We start from the raw sequence: 19,957 nt of genomic DNA on the forward strand, positions 1-19,957 counted from the left end.
GCTCTTGATGAGGTGTGAGCTGCAGCGATGGCATGTAGGAACCCTTGTTTGCAATAACATCGCTCCAACAATGCGGCCTTTTTGAGGAGCACCAGGAGGCTCCATGCAGCCATATGCACCGACACACCAACACCGTGGTGTCGAAATTCGACTGGGAACAACTTCACATCTGCCTGGTAATGTAACAAAGCAATATTAACATTTTCATAAAAATGTTCTGAAATCAGTTTGGTTTGGCTTGCCTTTCAGAGCCTCAAGCCAAAGAGACTGTCCTGAGAGTGGTGTAAGCAGAGAAGCGATACATAGTAGTAAGCGAGGCTGCAGGATCTGAAGGGCCATTTTAAGAAGGCATTTTATGTGTCAGAGCTTTGTAAAATCCTTTATTTTTCTGTCTGTGCCTAAATATTTGACAAGATGTAAGAAAACCCAGCACACACCACTGTACAGTGTAGGGACACTGTTCATCCTGACGCTCCCTAAGAAATTCATATGAAGTTCAACCTTTATTTGATATTTTTTTTGCAGCTCACCCCAACTATTCAAAGTTTAGAGAAAGGTACCAATCAAGTGTTGTGAGCCAGTCACTGTATGTGTTGACAGAGCAAGTGAAGGGTGCCCATCACAAAAAGATATCAGCAGTGATTTTGAATCTAGCAGTGAAAGGAATAACAGGTGAGAACCTGAGGACAGGAAAATATAAGCAAATAGCAACACTGAGTAACTAAACATTGCTGCATTTTACTAAGGGATGCCTTGAATGCTTCTTCACTGAAAGTCTTAACAGCCTTGTAGGGAGGATACTCCAGTTAAGTCCCAGTTTAGTAGGATCGGTGCAGGAATTAGAGGTTGAAATCCCTTTGTCATTAAGACAGAAGTTGAATCGGAGTGGCTATAACAATCCCTTCCATGCTTGGTAATTTTTACTCCAGCTGGGCTTGCCAGACTGACTCTGGTCTTTGATAACTCTCTGCCTGTGTATGCCTGGACAGATTTTTATTTGCATGCTAGTTCAGGAATTGGTTGTTCTTTGTATGTGTACTTGTATTTACATATGAACAAGAATATTCGTTCTTCATTGGCCTTTGCATATGAACAAGAATATTCGTTCTTCATTGGCCTTTGTTCTCCTATTTTTAAAAGGCTTACTCATCCCCTCAAAGATTAGAATCAGCTCCATCTGATTTAGGTGACAGTTCTCACCCCATGAGCAGCAAGAAATTGAAATGAGCTGTTTCTGGAATGAGCTATTGTTGATCCAAGCTGTCCAACAAGTACTTGAATAACAAATATCTCTTACCAAACCAATGTTGGTTCATGAACAGAGGAAAAGAATGAAGTTCACTGGATTGCTTATTTGCAAAACACAGTTCAGCCCTTTCTTTGCCAAAGTCGAGCTGTCAGGAACTAGATCCTTAACTGCTGTAAACCAACTCGACTCATTGACTTCAGTGCGGAGGTGACAATTTATATTAAGTGATCATCCAGCCTCAAAAGTGCAGCAGGACAGCAGCGTGAAAAAAAAACAAATGATGGGGAATGGTAGCAAAGCATTTCAGAATAACCACAAAGATTTCTGGGATAAATTGCAGATATGGTCATTTTTTCCCCAAAGATAAGGGGTGGGTTTTTGTCTCTTATCTCCTGCTTTGTTTAGTGCTTGCAAAGATCAGGTGTGAAGCGAAACTTGTAAGGAGAGAGAATGTTAGCGCAGGGGATGCAGCTGGGGGGAATGGACAACTTCAGGAAGAAAAGCTCTTGACAATTTTTGCCCCTCTCTGTATCAGTCAGTTCAATAAAGAATATCACTAGCAGCTAGAAAAATTGCTGTGCTCATGTTGCTGGGCTGTCATCATCCCAGGAACACCATCTGATCAAATCCATCAGATTTTCCACCAAAGTTGTGTTTCTGAGCTTAGCAGTGGAATGGGCTTGAGGATAAAAATCCTAGAAATTCCAAATGTTAGAAATTGAATCGCTTGACCTTCTGTGGTTTGGTCAGTTGTATAAGGAGGCATCACACCCAACGTAGGAACACTGCAAAACAGTAAATTCTTCAGACCAAGTGAGCATTGTGTAGTATTCTGCACCTGTACAGTTGTCGTTACTTTTGAAGTTGTTGTCTTTGCCTTTGGATAAAAGTTATGGGGAAATTGTGGCTCCTTGAGCTCAGAGCAGATTTGAAATGAGCCGAGCTCGGGGGCTGATGCTGCGTGTACTCACAGGTGTAGAGTTAGTGCTAAGTCAGGCAATGATATAAGGAAGATTCAGTCGTCCACACCATAGAATCCTTTAGGTTGGAAAAGACCTTTAAGATCATCACGTCCAACCGTAAATGAAGCAAACCTGAGGAGTAAAGAAACTAAAATATTATTGCATTACATTGCATTACTCAGTGAGGAGTTGGATTGGATTCTTGTGGGTCCCTTCCAGCTCAGGACATTCTATGATTCTACATTGAAAATGGGTCTCTGGGTGTGGAGGTGTGAGGGTCTAAAAAGTGAATGGGTGATGTGTGGATTCAATTGAGCTGGAGAAGAATCTTAATGGAGAAGTTCCCCTCCTGTCAGAATGGCAAAAAACATCCTTCAGCACTAAGCAACTTTCTATTAACATTTTTAAAGGTAATTTGCTCTCATTTAGCACACTATATTCATGGCACTTGGAAACAGGCATTCAGTAAGGCACATAATTAAGGGTTATTAGCGTTATTTACTACCGGTGTTGTTGTAATGTTTAGAGGATTGCTTTTTGCTATGGCTTGTACAAATACATAAGAAGAGGCAGTTCTTCTCCAAAAAATTTCCACTTAAGAACACTGCTAGCATTAACAGGAATACCCCTCAAAATGTAAAGCAAGATCTCTTTTCTAATGAAGAGCAGCTACTCAGGATATGCCAGCGACTTCACTTTTTGCTCACTTGCCACTCATGTTTTATGGATGAAAAAAATGTTGATAGGAGATTTCTAAATTACTTCTGCAGCCAGTGATGCCAGCAGAAGTGTCCGGAAAGAATTAATCTGTAAAATCATGTAAATGCCAGGGCATACATTGCATACTTTAGTAGTTAATGAGTTGGTGAATCCTGCAGCTGTTATCTTGTTCCAACTATAGGAGGCGTTTCTAAAAAACTTTTGCGGAAGGTAAAAAAAAATCTGGAAATTAGCCATAGAGTTTTAAACCATCTTAAAACAAGACCATGAATGAATAGCATCTCTAGTATCCTGTTAAACTTCAGGAGTCCTTCAACATCTGTAATTGGAAATAGCCCAACTCACTCCAAAAAACCCATAGCAGCTGAAGATTTGGCCAATGAGATGTATCCAAAATACTGCAAATTCCTACAAAAAGGAATTCTTCGTCTCTATTAGCATTTCAACATACGCTCACTACAGAGATCTCACTGGGGGTAAACCATTAAACCCCTTTCAAAAGTGGTTTAGTTGGCTAATTAGACAATAAGCATAAACCTGATGCATCCAGCTGTACAAATAAAACGTGACTTTAAAGTTTAATGTCCTGCGCGCACAGAGTAGTCGTGAACTTGGAGCCAAGCGGGGCTGAGGGGAGGGCGGCCGGCGCTGTGTCTGAAGGCCCAAACCTTCAGAGAACTAAAAGGGAGTTTATTTTAAGTGTAACTAAAAGGAACTAAGTACCAGTTACCACAAATAGAGTGATCTTTATCTTCCTTTGTTGGCTTGTGTGGAGGGAAAAGAATCTTAAAAGACTCGTGCAGCCGCAGGCTTCACAAAGAGGATGTCTCCCTCACATTGCTGACATGTCTCTCATTTTTTGGGTGCTACCTTACCCTCGAAGGAAATTAACGGGTCATTTTAATGCCCTCTTATGCCCTTGGCTCCTGGGTAGGTGTGATCAAGTAGCTAAACACTTACATAATTGACATTTCTCCCCTCCGTGCTAATGCATCCACCCTGCGATTGTTTAAGGTAAATTAGGCTTCTCTTGCGGAGTTTTCCACTTTGGCTATCTCGCAGCGGCACCTGTAAGCGCTCACTTTGAGAGATTGCTAATGTGCTAATTACCCAGGACCCAAAAATGCAAGCTGTAAACAAATGAGGACTGTATTTATAATCAATCAATTTTATGACCTTCTGATGGCGATGATATCAGTGGAGTTTACATTGGGAGCCCTTGTACTCCTCCAGGGCAGCTGTGCCCTTATGTTGCAGTTACAGCTTGAAGAAGATTTTGCTAATTTACTTTATAGTAGGCGTACTTAAGAAAAATATTACCTTCCCTAAACAGCTGAGCCTGTTACCAACTCTCAATTTTAAATAATGAAAACACACGGACTGTCAGTACCTTCAGGGTGTATTGTCAGGTGACGAGCTGTTTTCAAAACATCCATGGCAGAAAGTAATGACTTCAGAGCAAAATATTGTTCTCATCGGTATAAGTTGCCGTGAGACAAATCCCACACCCTCTGATGTCAATGGAAAGACTCCGTTTGACTTCAAAGAGGACTGGATCAGGCCCTAAAAGAAATGTTGCCATCATAAAACACCACATATGCTTTATGGTTCATGCGTTTTAAAAAATTCTCTGCTCACTGGTGATCTTCTGTGCCATTTACCTGGCTACATGTAACTTGTAATTTTTATAGCTGCTTTGCAATGGATTTATGATAGAAGAATGCCCGTAAAGTCTGATTTGCGAAGTGTTAAAATGTCCTGGGAAGCCACACAATGCCAAGGTACACAAGATGCCCTGCAATGCTTCAACTTGAGGAAGGCTGTCCAACTTTCCTGATGTTACAAAGTTCTCACAGAGAAAAAAAAATGTTGTTTAACCATGGACAGATGTGTTAAACATAGATCCATTTTGTGCCCTTTTTCTTTTATTGGAATAATTAGCTTTTTAATCTGAATTCAGATTGGATTTCAAGGGCAGAATTGTTTCCTACATTTGCCAAAGCTTTGCTCGGGTGGTTGTTGATTTGGGCAGCTTTTAAAACCAGGACAGGATGAAGCCCCCTGTGTCCGTGATCATGAGCCCCCCGAGCTGGAAGCCAAGAGATAACTTTATTACCTCCAAACCAGCAGCAGATGCAAGCTATTCAGCATAATTCCTTTCTTTCGACATCGTACCCTCATTTAAGCATGGGTTATAAATGAGAATTTTTTCCTTAGGGTTGTTAAGGATGTGGCTCTGCAGAGAGGATCAGAGTTCCATGTTGTCCTGCATTTTATCTCCTATGGTCAGATGCCTGAGAGGGGCCGATAAGAAAGATGGGGACGGACTTCTTAGCAGGGCCTGTTGTGATAGGACAAGGGGTGATGGTTTTAAACTAAAGGAGGGAGATTCAGGCTGGACATGAGGAAGAAATTGTTGCCCCTGAGGCTGATGAGAGCCTGTCCCAGGTTGGCCAGAGAGGTGGTGGCTGAACCATCCCTGGAGACATACCGGGCCAGGCTGGACGGGGCTCTGAGCAACCTGAGCTGGTGCAGATGTCCCTGCTCATGGCAGGGGGGGCACTGGGGGACCTGGGAAGGGCCCTTCCAACCCAAACTGTTCTATGATTCTATGGCCATGCTGGAGCCCTCATGCCAAACATTCAATGAAATTAGTCATCCAAAAGATGCTCTGTAGCTGTTCTGAGCTTCTCTAAATTAATGCTTTGCTTATGCTGCAGAGCTTGCTGAACTCCCTTGCTACCTGAGATCTCTGCGGGGTGGGATAAGAGCAGCTCCTGCCTATGGGCTGCCATCGCCACCCCAAGGGACAGAACCACGCCGTCCCCTGGGGACGTCCCATGTCCCTGTGCTGCCGAGCAGAGGGTTCAGGGAGCCCCTGGGAGAGTGCTGCCCTCGCCTTAGAAAGCTGAGCTTTCCTGGGCCTGTTTGCAGGGCAGGCAGCCGGCCAGACAGCTGGATTGCCATGGCAAAGACAGTGTCTGGCCTTTTTAAAAGAGAAACTTGCTAGATTTATGTGCGGGAATGGATGTAGTCCTTCTGGAGCTGACGCGGTCTAATGAATGAGATGGGGAGTAAAATACTTTATACTTGCTATCAGGGGTTAACGACTCCTGCCCTCTCCGTTTTCCCCTGCTCATGTTTTCCCCTCTCTCCCCCTCCTCCAGTCCCAGTGCCCCCCGCTGCGTGTCTGTATTTTCCGAGCAGTGGCACCACCTGGTTTGTTTTCTGTGTCAGGTATATTACACACTGTCAGTCAGAGGTTAACTGCCGCAGCCAGCTCCGCCGTTTCTTGTACCTGGTCTAAACTCCCTCCCTGCCTGGGATGCCTCTTGTTACGTTTCCCAGAATGTAACAGTACCCGGAGAAAGCAGCTGGTTTGGTCCTTTTGAGTTTTTCAGCGGTTAACAGGATGGTGAGGATGGTGCCTCTGCCTGCTCGTGGTCTTGGGAACCCGCTCTGTGCCTCCAGCGCTCTGCCTGTGTGCTAGAGCCCGAAAGATCTTACAGCACTCAAGTCACACATCAGAGACTATGTTTGCCTTTTGTGCTCTCAAAGAAAACACTCGTGAATTTTCTTCGGTTGATGCCAACGCTGGCTGTGTCCCCAGTCCATATCGAAGAGGTCAATAACCCTCCCCAGCTGCCTACATGGAAGGGAAACTTCAGCTTGCAGCTCAGATGGGAGCTCTGGGATGGTTGTACAGGTGCTTGGCCTCAACCCTTAACCCTGGTCTGGGCCAAGAGTATATCTGGGCCCTAGAGAAGGAACAGAAAGTCCTGCCTTCTTTCAGGGTCGAGGCCAAGCAAAGAGGACAGTAGGAGGAGATTTAATACAGCTGTTTAAAGGGCAACTACAAAGATGATCCCTGCTCATGGCAGGGGGTTGGACTAGATGAGCTTTGAAGGTCCCTTCCAACCCAAACTGTCCTGTGATTCTATGATTCCTTGATTCTTTGATGGGATTGAACTCTTCTTGCTAGTGACAGATGATGCACTAAGGGGCAATGGCCATAGATCACTGTGTGAGAGGGTCGTGTTGGACATTAGGGAAAACTTTTTTTCCTGGGAAGGGAGTGCAGCACTGGAACAGGCTGCTAGTGGAGGCGGAAAGGAGAAAAATCTTCTTCTCTGGAAGTTTTTAAGACTCAGTTAGAAAGATACCATCTCACAAATGGCTTTTCCTCAATAGCCACTGGCACAAGCCCAGGTACACAGTTGCTCAATGGTCTCAGCACTGCGTCTCTCTTAGCAGCATCATAAACGACATAAACACAAGCCTGTCCCCTCAGGAAAATTGAACGTGTTTAACTGCAGATCTGAAGGACCAACCCCAAACTTTCCCTGTTTCAACTCTCCAAACTGAAATATCAGCATAAAGCTGCCCTTGGTGCAACCCCCCTGTACATCTGCAATGAGATGGAGACTTTAAATTGTACCTCGACAAGTTATTTTGCCCTTGGACCACTGCCTCGTTTTGCAAATGGGAGAAATGTCTGCACAAACAATTCCCCTTCTCCTCCTAATGTAGTTATTGTCTGCGAGATTCCTTTCTCTGCTGGTGCAGCAACTGGGAATTGCGTGATGGATGATGGACTGGACGGTCCCAAAATTAAGGTGTTGTAACGCTGCCTGGGAAAATGGGGCTTCTGTGTTCCTCAGTGGGGACCAGCCCTTAATGGGACATTTCCTGGGGGTCACTGTTTGTTCTGCTGCTCACCTTCTGCATCCCTGACTTACAATCCTACAAATTTGATATGCAGAATTGCAAAGGGCCGCCAGCAGGCACTTCATTCAACAAGAACAGTACGCTGAATGCATGGAGCAGTATATAATGCTAAGTACCATGAATAATCATGTCCAAGGCATATCGAATTGGGCTCCGAAAATTAATGGGCACTTTTGACCTTCTTTCTGTGCCTCAGCTCCTTGCCTACAAAATGGGAAGTGTACCAACTTGCAGGGTGAATAGTAATTGATTATCGTTGGGCAAGCACTCACATATTACACTGAAATGCTCTTGAGAAGAATCTAGAAAGAAAATTATTAACCCTGCCTCAGAGGAGGGTTTGGGTTGCAAAAGAAGGCAGAGAGACATAGTGGATAGTGAGGGAGAGAGCAAAATATTGAATAGTGACTTGTTCATTCGGCACTGTTCACTGTGTGTGAATGAGAGACACCAAAATGGTCCGAAATGATGCTGTAATTAAAGACCGCATCATGAGAGATAAGCACAGGAGACCTGCAGTGAGATGTGTGCTTTCCTTAATTGGCAGTGCTCGATTTTGAAGCCTAAATGCCGATTTTTTCAGATGTCATTTTAAATATGGTTCCTCAGGACAGAAGGCTTTTTGTTCAGACCAGAGTTTTTATTTGATTAGCCAGGAATTGCATCCCTTTTTCCTTTTTGGTCTTTTAAATGAATGAAGTTTTATAAGACAGTGCCCAGAAATGAAATGCTTGCCAGTACAGGTACTAATGCTGCTTCAGAGAAAGAATCAAATTGTAAGACTTTTGGAAAGCACCTTCTGTTTATATAGCTTCTGTCAATGAATCAGAAACAGTAACTACATCAGGTGAGTCAAAGTACGCATCAAATACAAATACCTGGATTAACAGATACAGGGATCAGCTAAAATCAAATCTCAAGCGTATTTATGCAATGTATTGGAGAATTTCAATAAACAGCAAAATCTGAGTGCAAGTTATTGAGATTAAAGTCGGATTTTTTTTTCCAAGTGATTCAAGGTGATAGAGGATCCTAAATACAATGGATTCATTCTTAAATACTAAAGTCAGGTTTCCTCACTGGAGCAATAGGCAAAAGGATGGAGATTTGTGATGCAGAACAACACAGAGGAAATACGAATCAGAACCAGTTCTCAGCTCAAAAGTATCAGCAGGATTACAGTTGGTAATAACAAACAATACTGTTGTTGACATGCATTTTACAAAGGTTAGGGTTGATTTTTGTTGCCAGAAATATTTTTCCTTGGCCCTGCCTCTGCTGCATTTTTTCCAAGCGTCGTGCGTTGCCCGTTGGCCTGTGGAACACTCGAGCATCTCGAGCATCGCTGAGGGTCTCTTTGCCAAGTTCCAGGAATAGAAGAACAGCTACCAAGAAAGGTTGTTTTTCTGGTATCCCAACTTGCACAGTGAAATGCAAAGCATTTGAAAAATAAGCTTGGGAACTTGGCTGGTGCTCCTTGGGGATTACCCATCCATTACCCATCCCTTACCCGTTTCCCTCTTTTGCAGACCAAAAGGCAGAACTGAACTGGGAAGGTTTAATGAGAAGAACAAGTTCCCTGGCTGGTCTCACACTTCTCCATCGAGGAAGAGTCGATGCCTCATTCAAATGGTGCATGATATCAGATTGTCCTCCCAGGCACATGGCTGACAGAGACTGACTTGGCAGAAGTAGCAGCAGTTTCTGAGGTGGGAAGGGCTCTTCCCTTTCCAAGCTCCAACAAGACACCAAAACGCAGAGCAAAAGTGTCCCACCCGAGAAACATCCAGTACCCTTTATGGTAGGTTCGTTTTATCCTTCTGACTTCAATCCCTTCTGCTTTTCTTTTGTACTTATGAGTGCTAGGTGGGCTGGGAGCTTCAAATTTGTCTTGACAATTTTCCAACCATGTTTTATCACTGTGAGCTAAACACAATGCCAGCCTGGGCAAAGATGTGAACCGAGGCGATGGGTTAGCTCTAGCTGGTTTGTCTCTGTTTTACTCAGGTCCCCGTGGATGGATTGAGATTATTTTTTGTTATTTTTTATGCAGAAGGGCCTTGGGTGAGCTGAAGACAGTTTGTTCAAAGCGCTGCTCTCTGTGTTCTCAGAGGGATATTTCTGGGGCATCATATTGGCAAGAAAAATCCCTTTTCCATATTTTTTCTTGCTAACCTGTTCCAGAGTCCTCCCAGAGAAAAACTCTGGTTTACCTCAGTGGTCCTCGTGCCCTTTCAGCTTCAATAACACTGCAGGCTTTTCCAGACACCCTTAAATAACATGAAGGTGACCCATGAACTGAACTAATAAACATCACCAAGTTGAGCTCCTGGGGATCAGACTTCATTGTCTCAGTTTCACCACCAGTTTTTGTTACTCCAGGCGTTCAGAATCAGCGTCCTGAATTTTTCTCCCTTACTGTTATTTCTCTGCTATGTTTAACCAGCCTCTCATTAGGCTTTAATTGATATTCATTTTTCACGGGAGCTAATTTTTTTGACCCATGCAAGCAATTAATGGTTATTCTTAGAGCTAGTGTGTAATGTCGTGCATGCAGCTGCCTTTGATTATCATGTTTCTGAGGCCCCCCTATTATTTTTCCTCCTCAGTAAAGCCTTATATGATGTTATAGTCACAGATAGCACAGCAAAAACTTTGCAAGTCTGAAAGAACACAGTGGAAATAGTGATCAGGAGCCAGAGTGCTTCGGTCCTGTTGCCTGGATGCTGCCTGCTGGCTCCCGACTCCCATAGGGCAGGAACTGGAGTTTGGTGACAATGAAGCAGTGATGGACTTTCTGCTGGTGAATCTGGAGTCCTGGTGGCCACCAACATTGCTCCTGAGTGTAAATCATTCAGCTTTTCCTTTTTCCACATCCAGCCCAGTGGCTGGGGAAGGACAGACCTCACTGGGGTGGGTTTGATGCCTGTGAGATTGGGACATTATTTTGGAGCAAGCACTTGAGCTTTCTCCTGCATAAGTCTGGAGGAGCCTTGCTGATTTGCAAGGTTGCCAGGAAACTCATTTTCTTGAATTTTTCTCTTTTGGTTTGTTCATTCGTTTTTCCTGAAAACCTCTCATCTCTAGTAAACCCTTCTACCCAAGAAGGAGTAACTGGGACTTTGCTAGAGCCTAAGCTAATGGTCTTAAATTGTCCTAAACTTCTTATTCTTCAAGTGAAGAAAGAGAAATAAGTAGGAAAATGGGCATTTCTTGGGGTGAAGAGCAGCTACCACTGCCTGGAGCGATGTCTGTCTTGGGTCAAGTGCTCCACAGCTACAAATCCTGTGTCGCCTCTACCAGTAATCCACAGCTGCATCCTTCTCTACATAAAGAAACGTACTAAGAAGTTAAAATAAGTCCATTTCATTACTGAAGCAAGGCTTTTAAGTTTGCTTCAGATAGCTTTTTTTAAGTTCCACAGAGAGGCTTACCTTTGTGGGTTGCATTAAAATAAGCAAGCACTCAAATCTTCGCAGAATTGATGCTCTCAGTAGAGCTGGCCGGATAATTTTCTGTTGCAACAGTTTTCAAATAGTTCAATGGCTGCCAAAACCCAACAAAAACAGTTTAAGAAAGAACACTTTTTCATTTTAAAACAAAAAGTAGGAAAACGTTGAGGAAAAGCTGGTTGTTTTTTTCTTTTCATTTTCCTCTGAATTTTTCATAGGAAAACAAATCGTTTCCTGAGCAGTTCCAGCTTTAAATAGTTCCTTTAACTGTCTTGGTTTGTTGAGTCGAGAATATAGCAAGCTAAGGTTTTAGGCTTTTTTTTTCTTTTTTTTTTTTTTTTCCCAAGCAGGCACATGTTCACAGAGATTAGCTACGGATAAAGATATGGGTAGAGATCCTCTGATACACGTGCAGATTTGTCAGATGCGACTTTAGCCACTAAAAAGCTTCAAACTACAAAGCACTTTTGTCAACTCTAGAAAGCCAAATGTATTTTTTAAAAATCAGATAGTGTATATAAGCCAGCACACAGCTGTTGATTTTAACTTCAAGGGTGTAGCCTTGCTTTTTAAATGGTCATTTTAGAGTTCCGAGTCTGGGAGCGGTTGCACGTAGGAGCAGCTTTGCATTTTGCCATCTTTTTGGTAACAGCTGAAAGCGCAACCTTGGGTTTCGCTCTGTCCCCTCCTCAGGGGGTTTGAATCTTTTTTATTCTACCTATATCGTCTTTTATGTGTTTCAGAATGGGGGCGATTTTTTCACTCCGCAGCAGGCTCAGCATCGCAGATCTTACTGGGGGCCTCTAGGTGCTACCAAACTGCAGATATTAAGAACAGTTTGTAGGCCTGGGCACCAAAGTTTGTTACAACACTTATTTATTACCAGTCTCACATAACTCCTTCATGGTAAACAATGCAGGTTTTATTATGTGTAAGTAATAGGAGACCTTAGCTTTTTCCACTAACAAACATGCCATGGGTAATTATTCCTGTATTAAAACGACATGTGGACGTATTTGCGACATGCAACAGTTCCATTTCTTTGAAGAGAAGTATTATTCTAAACAAGGTTAGCCACCATTTATTTTGAGGGGCTCTTACATTTCTGTGTTCGAAGCGCTTTGCGGCTTTCCTTGTCTATTTGATAATCATTAACATGTTCCGTCGTTAACCTTCAAGCAGCTTTGCTTGAAACTTTATATGCGACTTTTCAAACATTTGTCTTGCATTGCAGACTGTGGTTTGCTGGGGCTGTTTTTATAATCACTAGTGGTAAAATCAGGAAGATGAAAAATGGGTGTGTATTGAAGAGCAGCGTATCCAGCATTCTAAGTCTTAAATTAGAGTGATGAGCATAAACATTGCAAACAGAGCTTTTTCAACTCAATTGCAATTATATTTGAAATTACCTACAATTACCAGTAACCATCTCAAAGCTAGAAATTAACTTTGTCGGCTCTCCTCCAGACGGATCAGCTGTTAAACGTGCTGTCTCGTGCAGCTGAACGGAGGGAAGGAAAAAAGGGTGAGGAGGCGTCTGAATGGCAACCGTGCTGTCTTCTCGCTGAAGCGGAGCTTGTGCTGCCTGTCGTGAGTCTGCACGCTTTGCTTTCACTTTCCAATCAACCCAAGGCCAGTTTTTGACACGTAGTTTGGGAAACTGTGGCTTTGCTGACCTCAGTGGAAGCCAGTGCACAAAGTGACCCGAGGGAATGGCAGGAAGATGTGCCAGGGGAGGTTTAGGTTGGACATGAGGAAAAGGTTCTTCACTCAGAGGGTGCTGGACACTGGAACAGGCTCCCCAGGGAGTTTTCACAGCCCCAAGCCTGACAGTGTTCAAGAAGAGACTGGACAACGTCCTCAGACACATGGTGTGAACTGTGGGGTTGTCCTGTGCAGGGACAGGAGTTGGATTCCATGATTCTTGTGGGTCCCTTCCAGCTCAGGACATTCTATGATTCTATACTTTTTTTTCTCTGAAATCTGGCAGAGGCACGGCTCAATCCCAGTGTTAACAGGCAGAAGCAAAGCTCCTCTGCAGCGCTCAGGGTTGCTGGGGGGACATCCCTATCTTTCCATACGAGAACCTCATCCCTCCATACCTGCCCTATTCTGGATGCTGTGCAATTTACAAAATCCAATATCCAGAGGTGAATTAATGTGAGCAGGAAAATGCCCCTGAGCAGCTACCAGAGCAAGGAACACACTGCACTGACTCTGCAGTCGTACTTGGAACTGGCCGAGCGTCCTCCCTTCCTATGTGGAGCTTGGTGGGCTCTGCCGCAGGCGAACAGGCTGCCCATGTCTCCCTCCCTCGGGTCGAGTCTTGAGCAAAAGGTTGCGTTTATGGCAGATCCCACTTACTGCCTGAGCAGCTAAAAAGTAATATTTTTTAATTCCTGCTCTGCTTGATGATTTCCTGCTGTTATTTCTTCAACTGATCTCCATAATTCATTTGGCTAACTCTATACCAATTTCTTCCATGGCCCCTGTGTCTGGAGAAGTTCAGATTCTTCTCCATCCTCCTCCAGAATCAATCAGTGCACAAAGACATTGCCGTGGCTCCATGGCTGAAGTGGACTCAACTGATTTTCGACTAGTGGAGCTGAGGGAGGTATTTTGCCCAAAGCATCTCATAAATGCTCGTGATTTCAGTTTCCAACATGACTCTGAGCTGGGGAATGAGAACGTGCCAGGAGTGTCAGTGACAGCTTTAGAAATGGATTGTTTGCCTAAACTTGAAAACAGTACAAGCATAAATGTATTTCCTTTGTTTAACTTTTCACTCTTGTTTACTCGTCTCTGCTTCTAAAAGGCTTTGCAAGTAAACTCTGCAAATCTTTGAGTTTCACAGGCATTAATGGGGGCTGGGAGTTCTGGGCTGGTTCCTCGGCCTTGACGTCTGGGAGCTGAGGCACGGAGCAATTCACAAGGCATCAGAACCAGCTGGAAGATTTTTACTCGCTTTGCTTTGGAACCGTCTGTGCCCTTGGGGTTTCGTTGACTCCCCAAGGACAGCACCCACCTCCTGGGTGCTGTGAAGTGATGTCTGCAGAGCTCTGGGAGGATCAGCCCCTTCTCCGTGTGCTTCAGAGCTGTGTGGGCAACGCAGAAAAGTGACCTGGAAAACCAGACAGGCTCAGGGTTTCCTCTGAGGAATATAGAGGCTTCTGTGGACGGCAGTTTTCTTTGCTAGAGAAAATCTGCTTAGCCAGTGAGCTTTTGAAGGAAATAACTGGGTTTTAGTCCAGTGCAGTGGAGTCCTGGTCTATGTGCACTGGGGAGGAGGGAGAGGAGCTTCAGCTACACAACAAATGAAAATCCAGGTGTCTTGTTGCCTTTCATAATAGTTCCTCTTCCCCTGCATTTATCCAGTCAACACCTTATTAAACTTGTGTATATGCCTTTGTACAGGCTGTCCTTGTTCTGCATGGATATAAAAACAGGGTGCAGGCACTGGTGGCTGCATTGCTGACATTTTAAATGGCTACTACCAACTTTTTCCTTGCTTCTTAAGGCAGCCGTAGGGGACAGGGAGGCTGGAGTGCCACATGCCTTGGCTTAGCACTGCAAAGAGGAGGAGCAGGACAGCACACAAGCCTCTTGCTTTGGAGCTCCCAGTAAGACTGGAAAGGTCAGACTTCTCCATCCCATAGTTACACATGTCATTGAGCCTGGGGATTTTATTTCCTGTGCTTACTGCTCACCTGGGCTCTGGAGCATAGCGAACAGTGCTTTATAATACATTTAGATTGGATATGAGGAAAAAGTTCTTCCTGGAAAGGGCTGTCGGGCATTGGAACAGGCTGCCCAGGGCAGTGGTGGAGTCACCATCCCTGGAGAGGTTGGACAGACGCAGAGATGAGGTTCTCAGGGACATGGGTTAGTGCCAGTTTTGGGTTAATGGTTGGACTTGATGATCTTAAAGGTCTTTTCCAACCAAAATGATTCTATGATTCTATAACTGGTGTCTCTTTTGGGACTCGTGGACTGCTCCTGCGAGGTCTCTGAAAGTTAATGGAGAAAATTGTCAGAAGGCTCAGATTTGCTCTGCAGGAGTCCACGCTGGCACTTGGGAGTTCGTAGGATTTCTGCAGTTCTGTTATGCTGGACATGACTTGCTCAGAAAAAGGAGTTGCTCTTGCAGGTAATGCTCTGAACCAACATGTGCAAGAACTGGGTTCTCTCAGATTTCCAGAACAACACTGGACAAGTTACTTAAGCCTAAATCTGCAAAGAGTACTTTGTAGCTTGATTCCTGGTGAAATAAATAGGAATGAAGTGTATAAACATCTTTGTGGATCTGAACCTTTACATGCTCTGAAATGAAAATTTCACCGACTTTCTTCCTGTCTAGTTTATTTAGACTAAAAATTTGTGAACATAAGAATTGTTTTCTTGGTGCATATGAATGAAGCCTGGGCATGAACTTTGTCGCAGCCAAGTCCTTCGAGTGCTACCACGTGTCAGATGCATCACAGAGCCCTGTGTTAAATGAGCGAGAATCTGCAACGTGACAAGAGTTGCACCTGCAATTTTGGTCATTGTTTTTAGCCTGATTTCCTGAAAGTAAAGAAAGATTTACGCAGCCATGCTCTGCATGACTGTTTGGATGTGTGGGTCCCTGTCTTTGCTTTTTGCCCCTATCATTCTCTACCCATAGCCCAATTTTATCCAAACCGGAAAGTATCAAAAATATTCAGTTTTAGGAAGCTTTATGGAAATATATGCCCAAGTGTTGGACAGAGACCTAATTACTCCTCCTAGACCAGGGAAAGCAAAGCTCCACCCTCATTAGACATCAGAAGATAGACGAGAAACAGGAAAACCTTACATCATGCTGTACTGTAAGTGAGTATTAGAGGATCCACCCTTCAGCTAAAGAGGTAATTTTGTGTGGATTCTCTAGTGTTTCCTATGATGCCTCATGTCCTGTTTGAGGAGCTGTGACTACTCACTATTCGCACCTCGAATCCTGGGGTCAGTTTTGGGCCCTTCACACCAAGAAAACCCTTGAGGTGCTGGAGCGAGTTGAGAGAAGGGAACGGAGGGAGTTGAGAGAAGGGAAGGGGCTGGAGCACAAGTGTGATGGGAGCGGCTGAGGGAGCTGGGGGTTCAGCTGGGGAACAGGAGCTGAGGGGAGACCTTCTGATCTCTGACCTGCCTGAAAGGAGCTTGGAGCCAGGGGGGGTCGGGCTCTGCTCCCCAGGAACAAGCGCCAGGACCAGAGGAAACGGCCTCAAGTTGCGCCAGGGGAGGTTGAGGTTGGATCTGGGGAACAATTTCTTCCCCAAAGGGCTGTGGGGCATTGGAACAGGCTGCCCAGGGCAGTGCTGGAGTCACCATCCCTGGAGGGGTTGAACAGACGCAGAGATGAGGTTCTCAGGGACATGGGGTAGTGCCAGGAGTGGGTTAACGGATGGACTTGATGATCTTGAGGGTCTCTCCCAGCCAAAATGATTCTGTAATTCTATTCTATGATTCTATGACTATTGCTGAATCTTGCAGGAAAATGATATCTGCTGTCAACATTTTCTTTCTCTGAACTTGTCTCTTACATCAAAATAAGCCCTGCAGTCTTCTGACTGACACAGGTGTCATTTGATACCACACACCTTATCGAACAGTATATGGTTATTCCTTTTCCTTTCTCTTTTAAATATTGCAGTTACCAACAGTCCCTTTTCTGCACACGATCCTTGGAGTAGAATATTAACCCAGCACATTCACTCAGGAAGGTGTTTGCACTTCCACTCACCTAAGGACAACAAGGAGGATTTTACATTGTAATGTGTGCGGTCACCCTGGATCTTTTCCATGTCTCCAAAACAAAATAGCTGGAGTAGGTGGGATATTAAACAATATTGAGACTTTGGTAAACCTCTAACCTTGCCAGATGTGTATTAATGCTGTCAGGTATGTAAAATTATTTGGTGTAACTGGTTGTTGCAGCTTTGCTTAATCCTGCCTCCTTTACCTCTCTGTAAGTCAGTGCCATCATCTGCTCCGAAATCTGTGCACCAGCCACGTGATCCCCGCAATGCTGCAGGAAACCTTTCCAGGGCTCCATACTGGATCATCACATGGGGCAGCCAAGAAACAAGGAAAGCAGCTTTTTTCTTTAAAGGGGACCTACAAAAAAGCTGGAGAGGGACTTTTTACAAGGGCCTGTAGTGAAACAGCAAGGGGTAGTGGCTTTAAATGGAAAGAGGGGGGATTCAGATTAGATATAAGGAAGAAATTCTTCCCCATGAGGGTGCTGAGGCCCTGGGACAGGCTGCCCAGAGAAGCTGTGGATGCCCCATCCCTGGAAGTGTTCAAGCCCAGGCTGGATGGGGCTCTGAGCAACCTGGTCTAGTGGAAGGTGTCCCTGCCCATGGTCCCTTGGTCTCTAAGGTCCCTTGCAACCCAACAATTCCATTATTATATGATTCTTACTCTGCAAGGTCACTGCTTTTTCTGCTAGATCAGAGGCCAAGGAGAAAAGCTGCTTCTAAGCTTGGATTGTGTATGTAACGATAAAACGTTCAGTTGGTGTCACTGCTCATGAAGGATGACTGATGTGAAAGTACTTTTCTTGAGCTGCCCTGTGGGTCCGTATTTCAGCTTTGTTCAGTAAAGCACTTAAGCATGTGCTTAAAATTAAGCGTGCTGCTGACTGCAGGCCTTGGACAATAAATATGCTACCAGAAAAGTATCTGGACCATACATTTATTAGTCTGTCTAAAAGCCCTGTTATTTCTTCTTTGGTTCTGAAGTAAATCACATTTTTCAAAAGCCACAGTTGTGGGTAAATGTCTGATTTTGATAGGCGTTGCATATTGCAGCTATTGCTGATTTTAAATAAACTTATAGATGCTTAGTACATCCGCAAATGAAATACAGCTTGGCTCTTTTCAGTGGTTTGGTGTTTTTTTGAGAAATCTCTCTTTGAACTACTCATCTGCAGGCTTTTCCTTTTTACTGTCTGTGTGGCCATCCTGCAATTACCTGTGGGTTTATGATCCTTCTCTGGAGAACAAGTTGGTTGAACGGTCTGACGATAAAGAAAGATGGGAGTGATAAAATGGGGCAGAGTACGATATCAGTTACACGTGTCACAAGAGTGTCCCTCCAGATTTACACTGCTGCAACTTCGCTCTGGATCTGGCTCCAAGATTTGCCATAAATGGCCATTTCGATAATTTTGGAGTTCAGTCTGTTGCGTGAAAATGAACCATCAAGAGTTGGGGGGCTTTGTGACTGCAGTGAAGACAGACTGGAGCGAGCAACTCATTGGCAAAGTAAACGGAAGATAAATCTGTGGGAGCGGGAGGAAGAAACTAAAACATCTTTTTAAAGGGTTTATGGCTAGGAATTTATTCCCTTAACCCCTGGTTCAGTGCTGGGCAAGAGTAAACAATGAAGGAGCTACAGTTGCCTCTGAAATTGAGTTGACCATGCAAAGAAAGGCTGTGATTCTCTGAAGTGACAGAATATTTGGGGAACCTGCTTAAAACCCTTTGAAAGGGCTGGGGAAGTTCACGTGTGTGCTCAAGCCCTCTTGGAAAACTGGATTTCCATGAGGTGGAGGGAGAGCAGATCTCCAAATCATTGTTTTCTTCTGAGGTGCTTGTTCATAAATGCCATCTCTGATTATTCCTGTGCAAGGTCAAATAGTCAGTTCTGTGAAAATCCCTGAAAATAAACAAGTCAAGAGATGAATTCAGGAGCTGAAGTGAACACGCACAAGTCAACGTAAATCAATGGCATTGCCCAAATCTGAAGTCAGTGCAGGGCTGGGCCTTAAATCAGCTATTTTTAACAGTCAATAGTTCAAGAGCACAATCAGCCTATATTTACACCAGATAATATTTGTGTTTAGTATGTAATTACCGTTGACCCTGTTTACACAAGTAATTAACAGTTAGACATCACATCCCGCTGGGTTGACATCTGTAGAATTCAAAAAGGGCTCAGGATCTCCAAAGAGTGTTTTTGTTTCAGGTTAGACGTGGTCTGATTGTCTAAATTAAAGACACGTCAAACCACATGAAAAGTTCGGGACAGAAGGTAACCACACAGGACGTGGCATGTGGGCCAGGTAATCACAGTGGTGGAAGGAACGGCAGCACTTGCGAGGAGCCTATTTCTCTACAGGCTTTGGAAAAAAAAAAAAAAAGCTCCTTTTTTTGTTTTTAGTAGGAAATAAAAATTAGTAAATGCAACCCCTGGCTGCAAGGAAGCACAAATAAAGCAAACCAGATGTTCATTAGCTAATCACTTGCAATTTTTTTTCCGCTCATGGAGGAAAAGAAAATCGAGCGTGTGGGAACTTGCCTGTTGAGAAAACAGTTGGATCTTCAGTCATTTATCTGTTTCACTTCTGGCTGAGTTCAGGCCCCCGTTAAAAGGCGGGCGGGTGCTATCAGGAGGAGAGGTCAGCGGGGATCGCTGCCGATGCTTTCCAGCCCTTGAGGTTGTCCCGGCTTTTGTGGGCACAGAGAGCCAGCGAAAAACAAAACAGCAAACCAAACAAAAATGCAGGGACAGCGGCGGAGCTTTGAACTACATCACTCGTGTTTGTCTTGTTCCTAAATTACAGTGTCGTTTTTGTACAGGGCTCGTTATAATCACATGCATCCATCAGGAAGTGTGTTTATTACAGTGAATACCAATGAACCTTGAATGGCAAGCTGCTTATTTCTAGTGTTATCAAAGGAAAGTAACATAACTTTAATTCCCTTTGGTTTGATGTAATTTTCTTTTCCTCCCTGCTTAAGGCGAGACAAAAGTAGGCATAAGTTCGTACTGCAGTCGGTAGATTTTATCAAGAATATAATGCTCATACATAAAGCCACCTATGT

This window comes from Caloenas nicobarica, chromosome 5 (genome assembly GCF_036013445.1).
Source record: "Caloenas nicobarica isolate bCalNic1 chromosome 5, bCalNic1.hap1, whole genome shotgun sequence".
Classification (NCBI taxonomy): domain Eukaryota; kingdom Metazoa; phylum Chordata; class Aves; order Columbiformes; family Columbidae; genus Caloenas; species Caloenas nicobarica.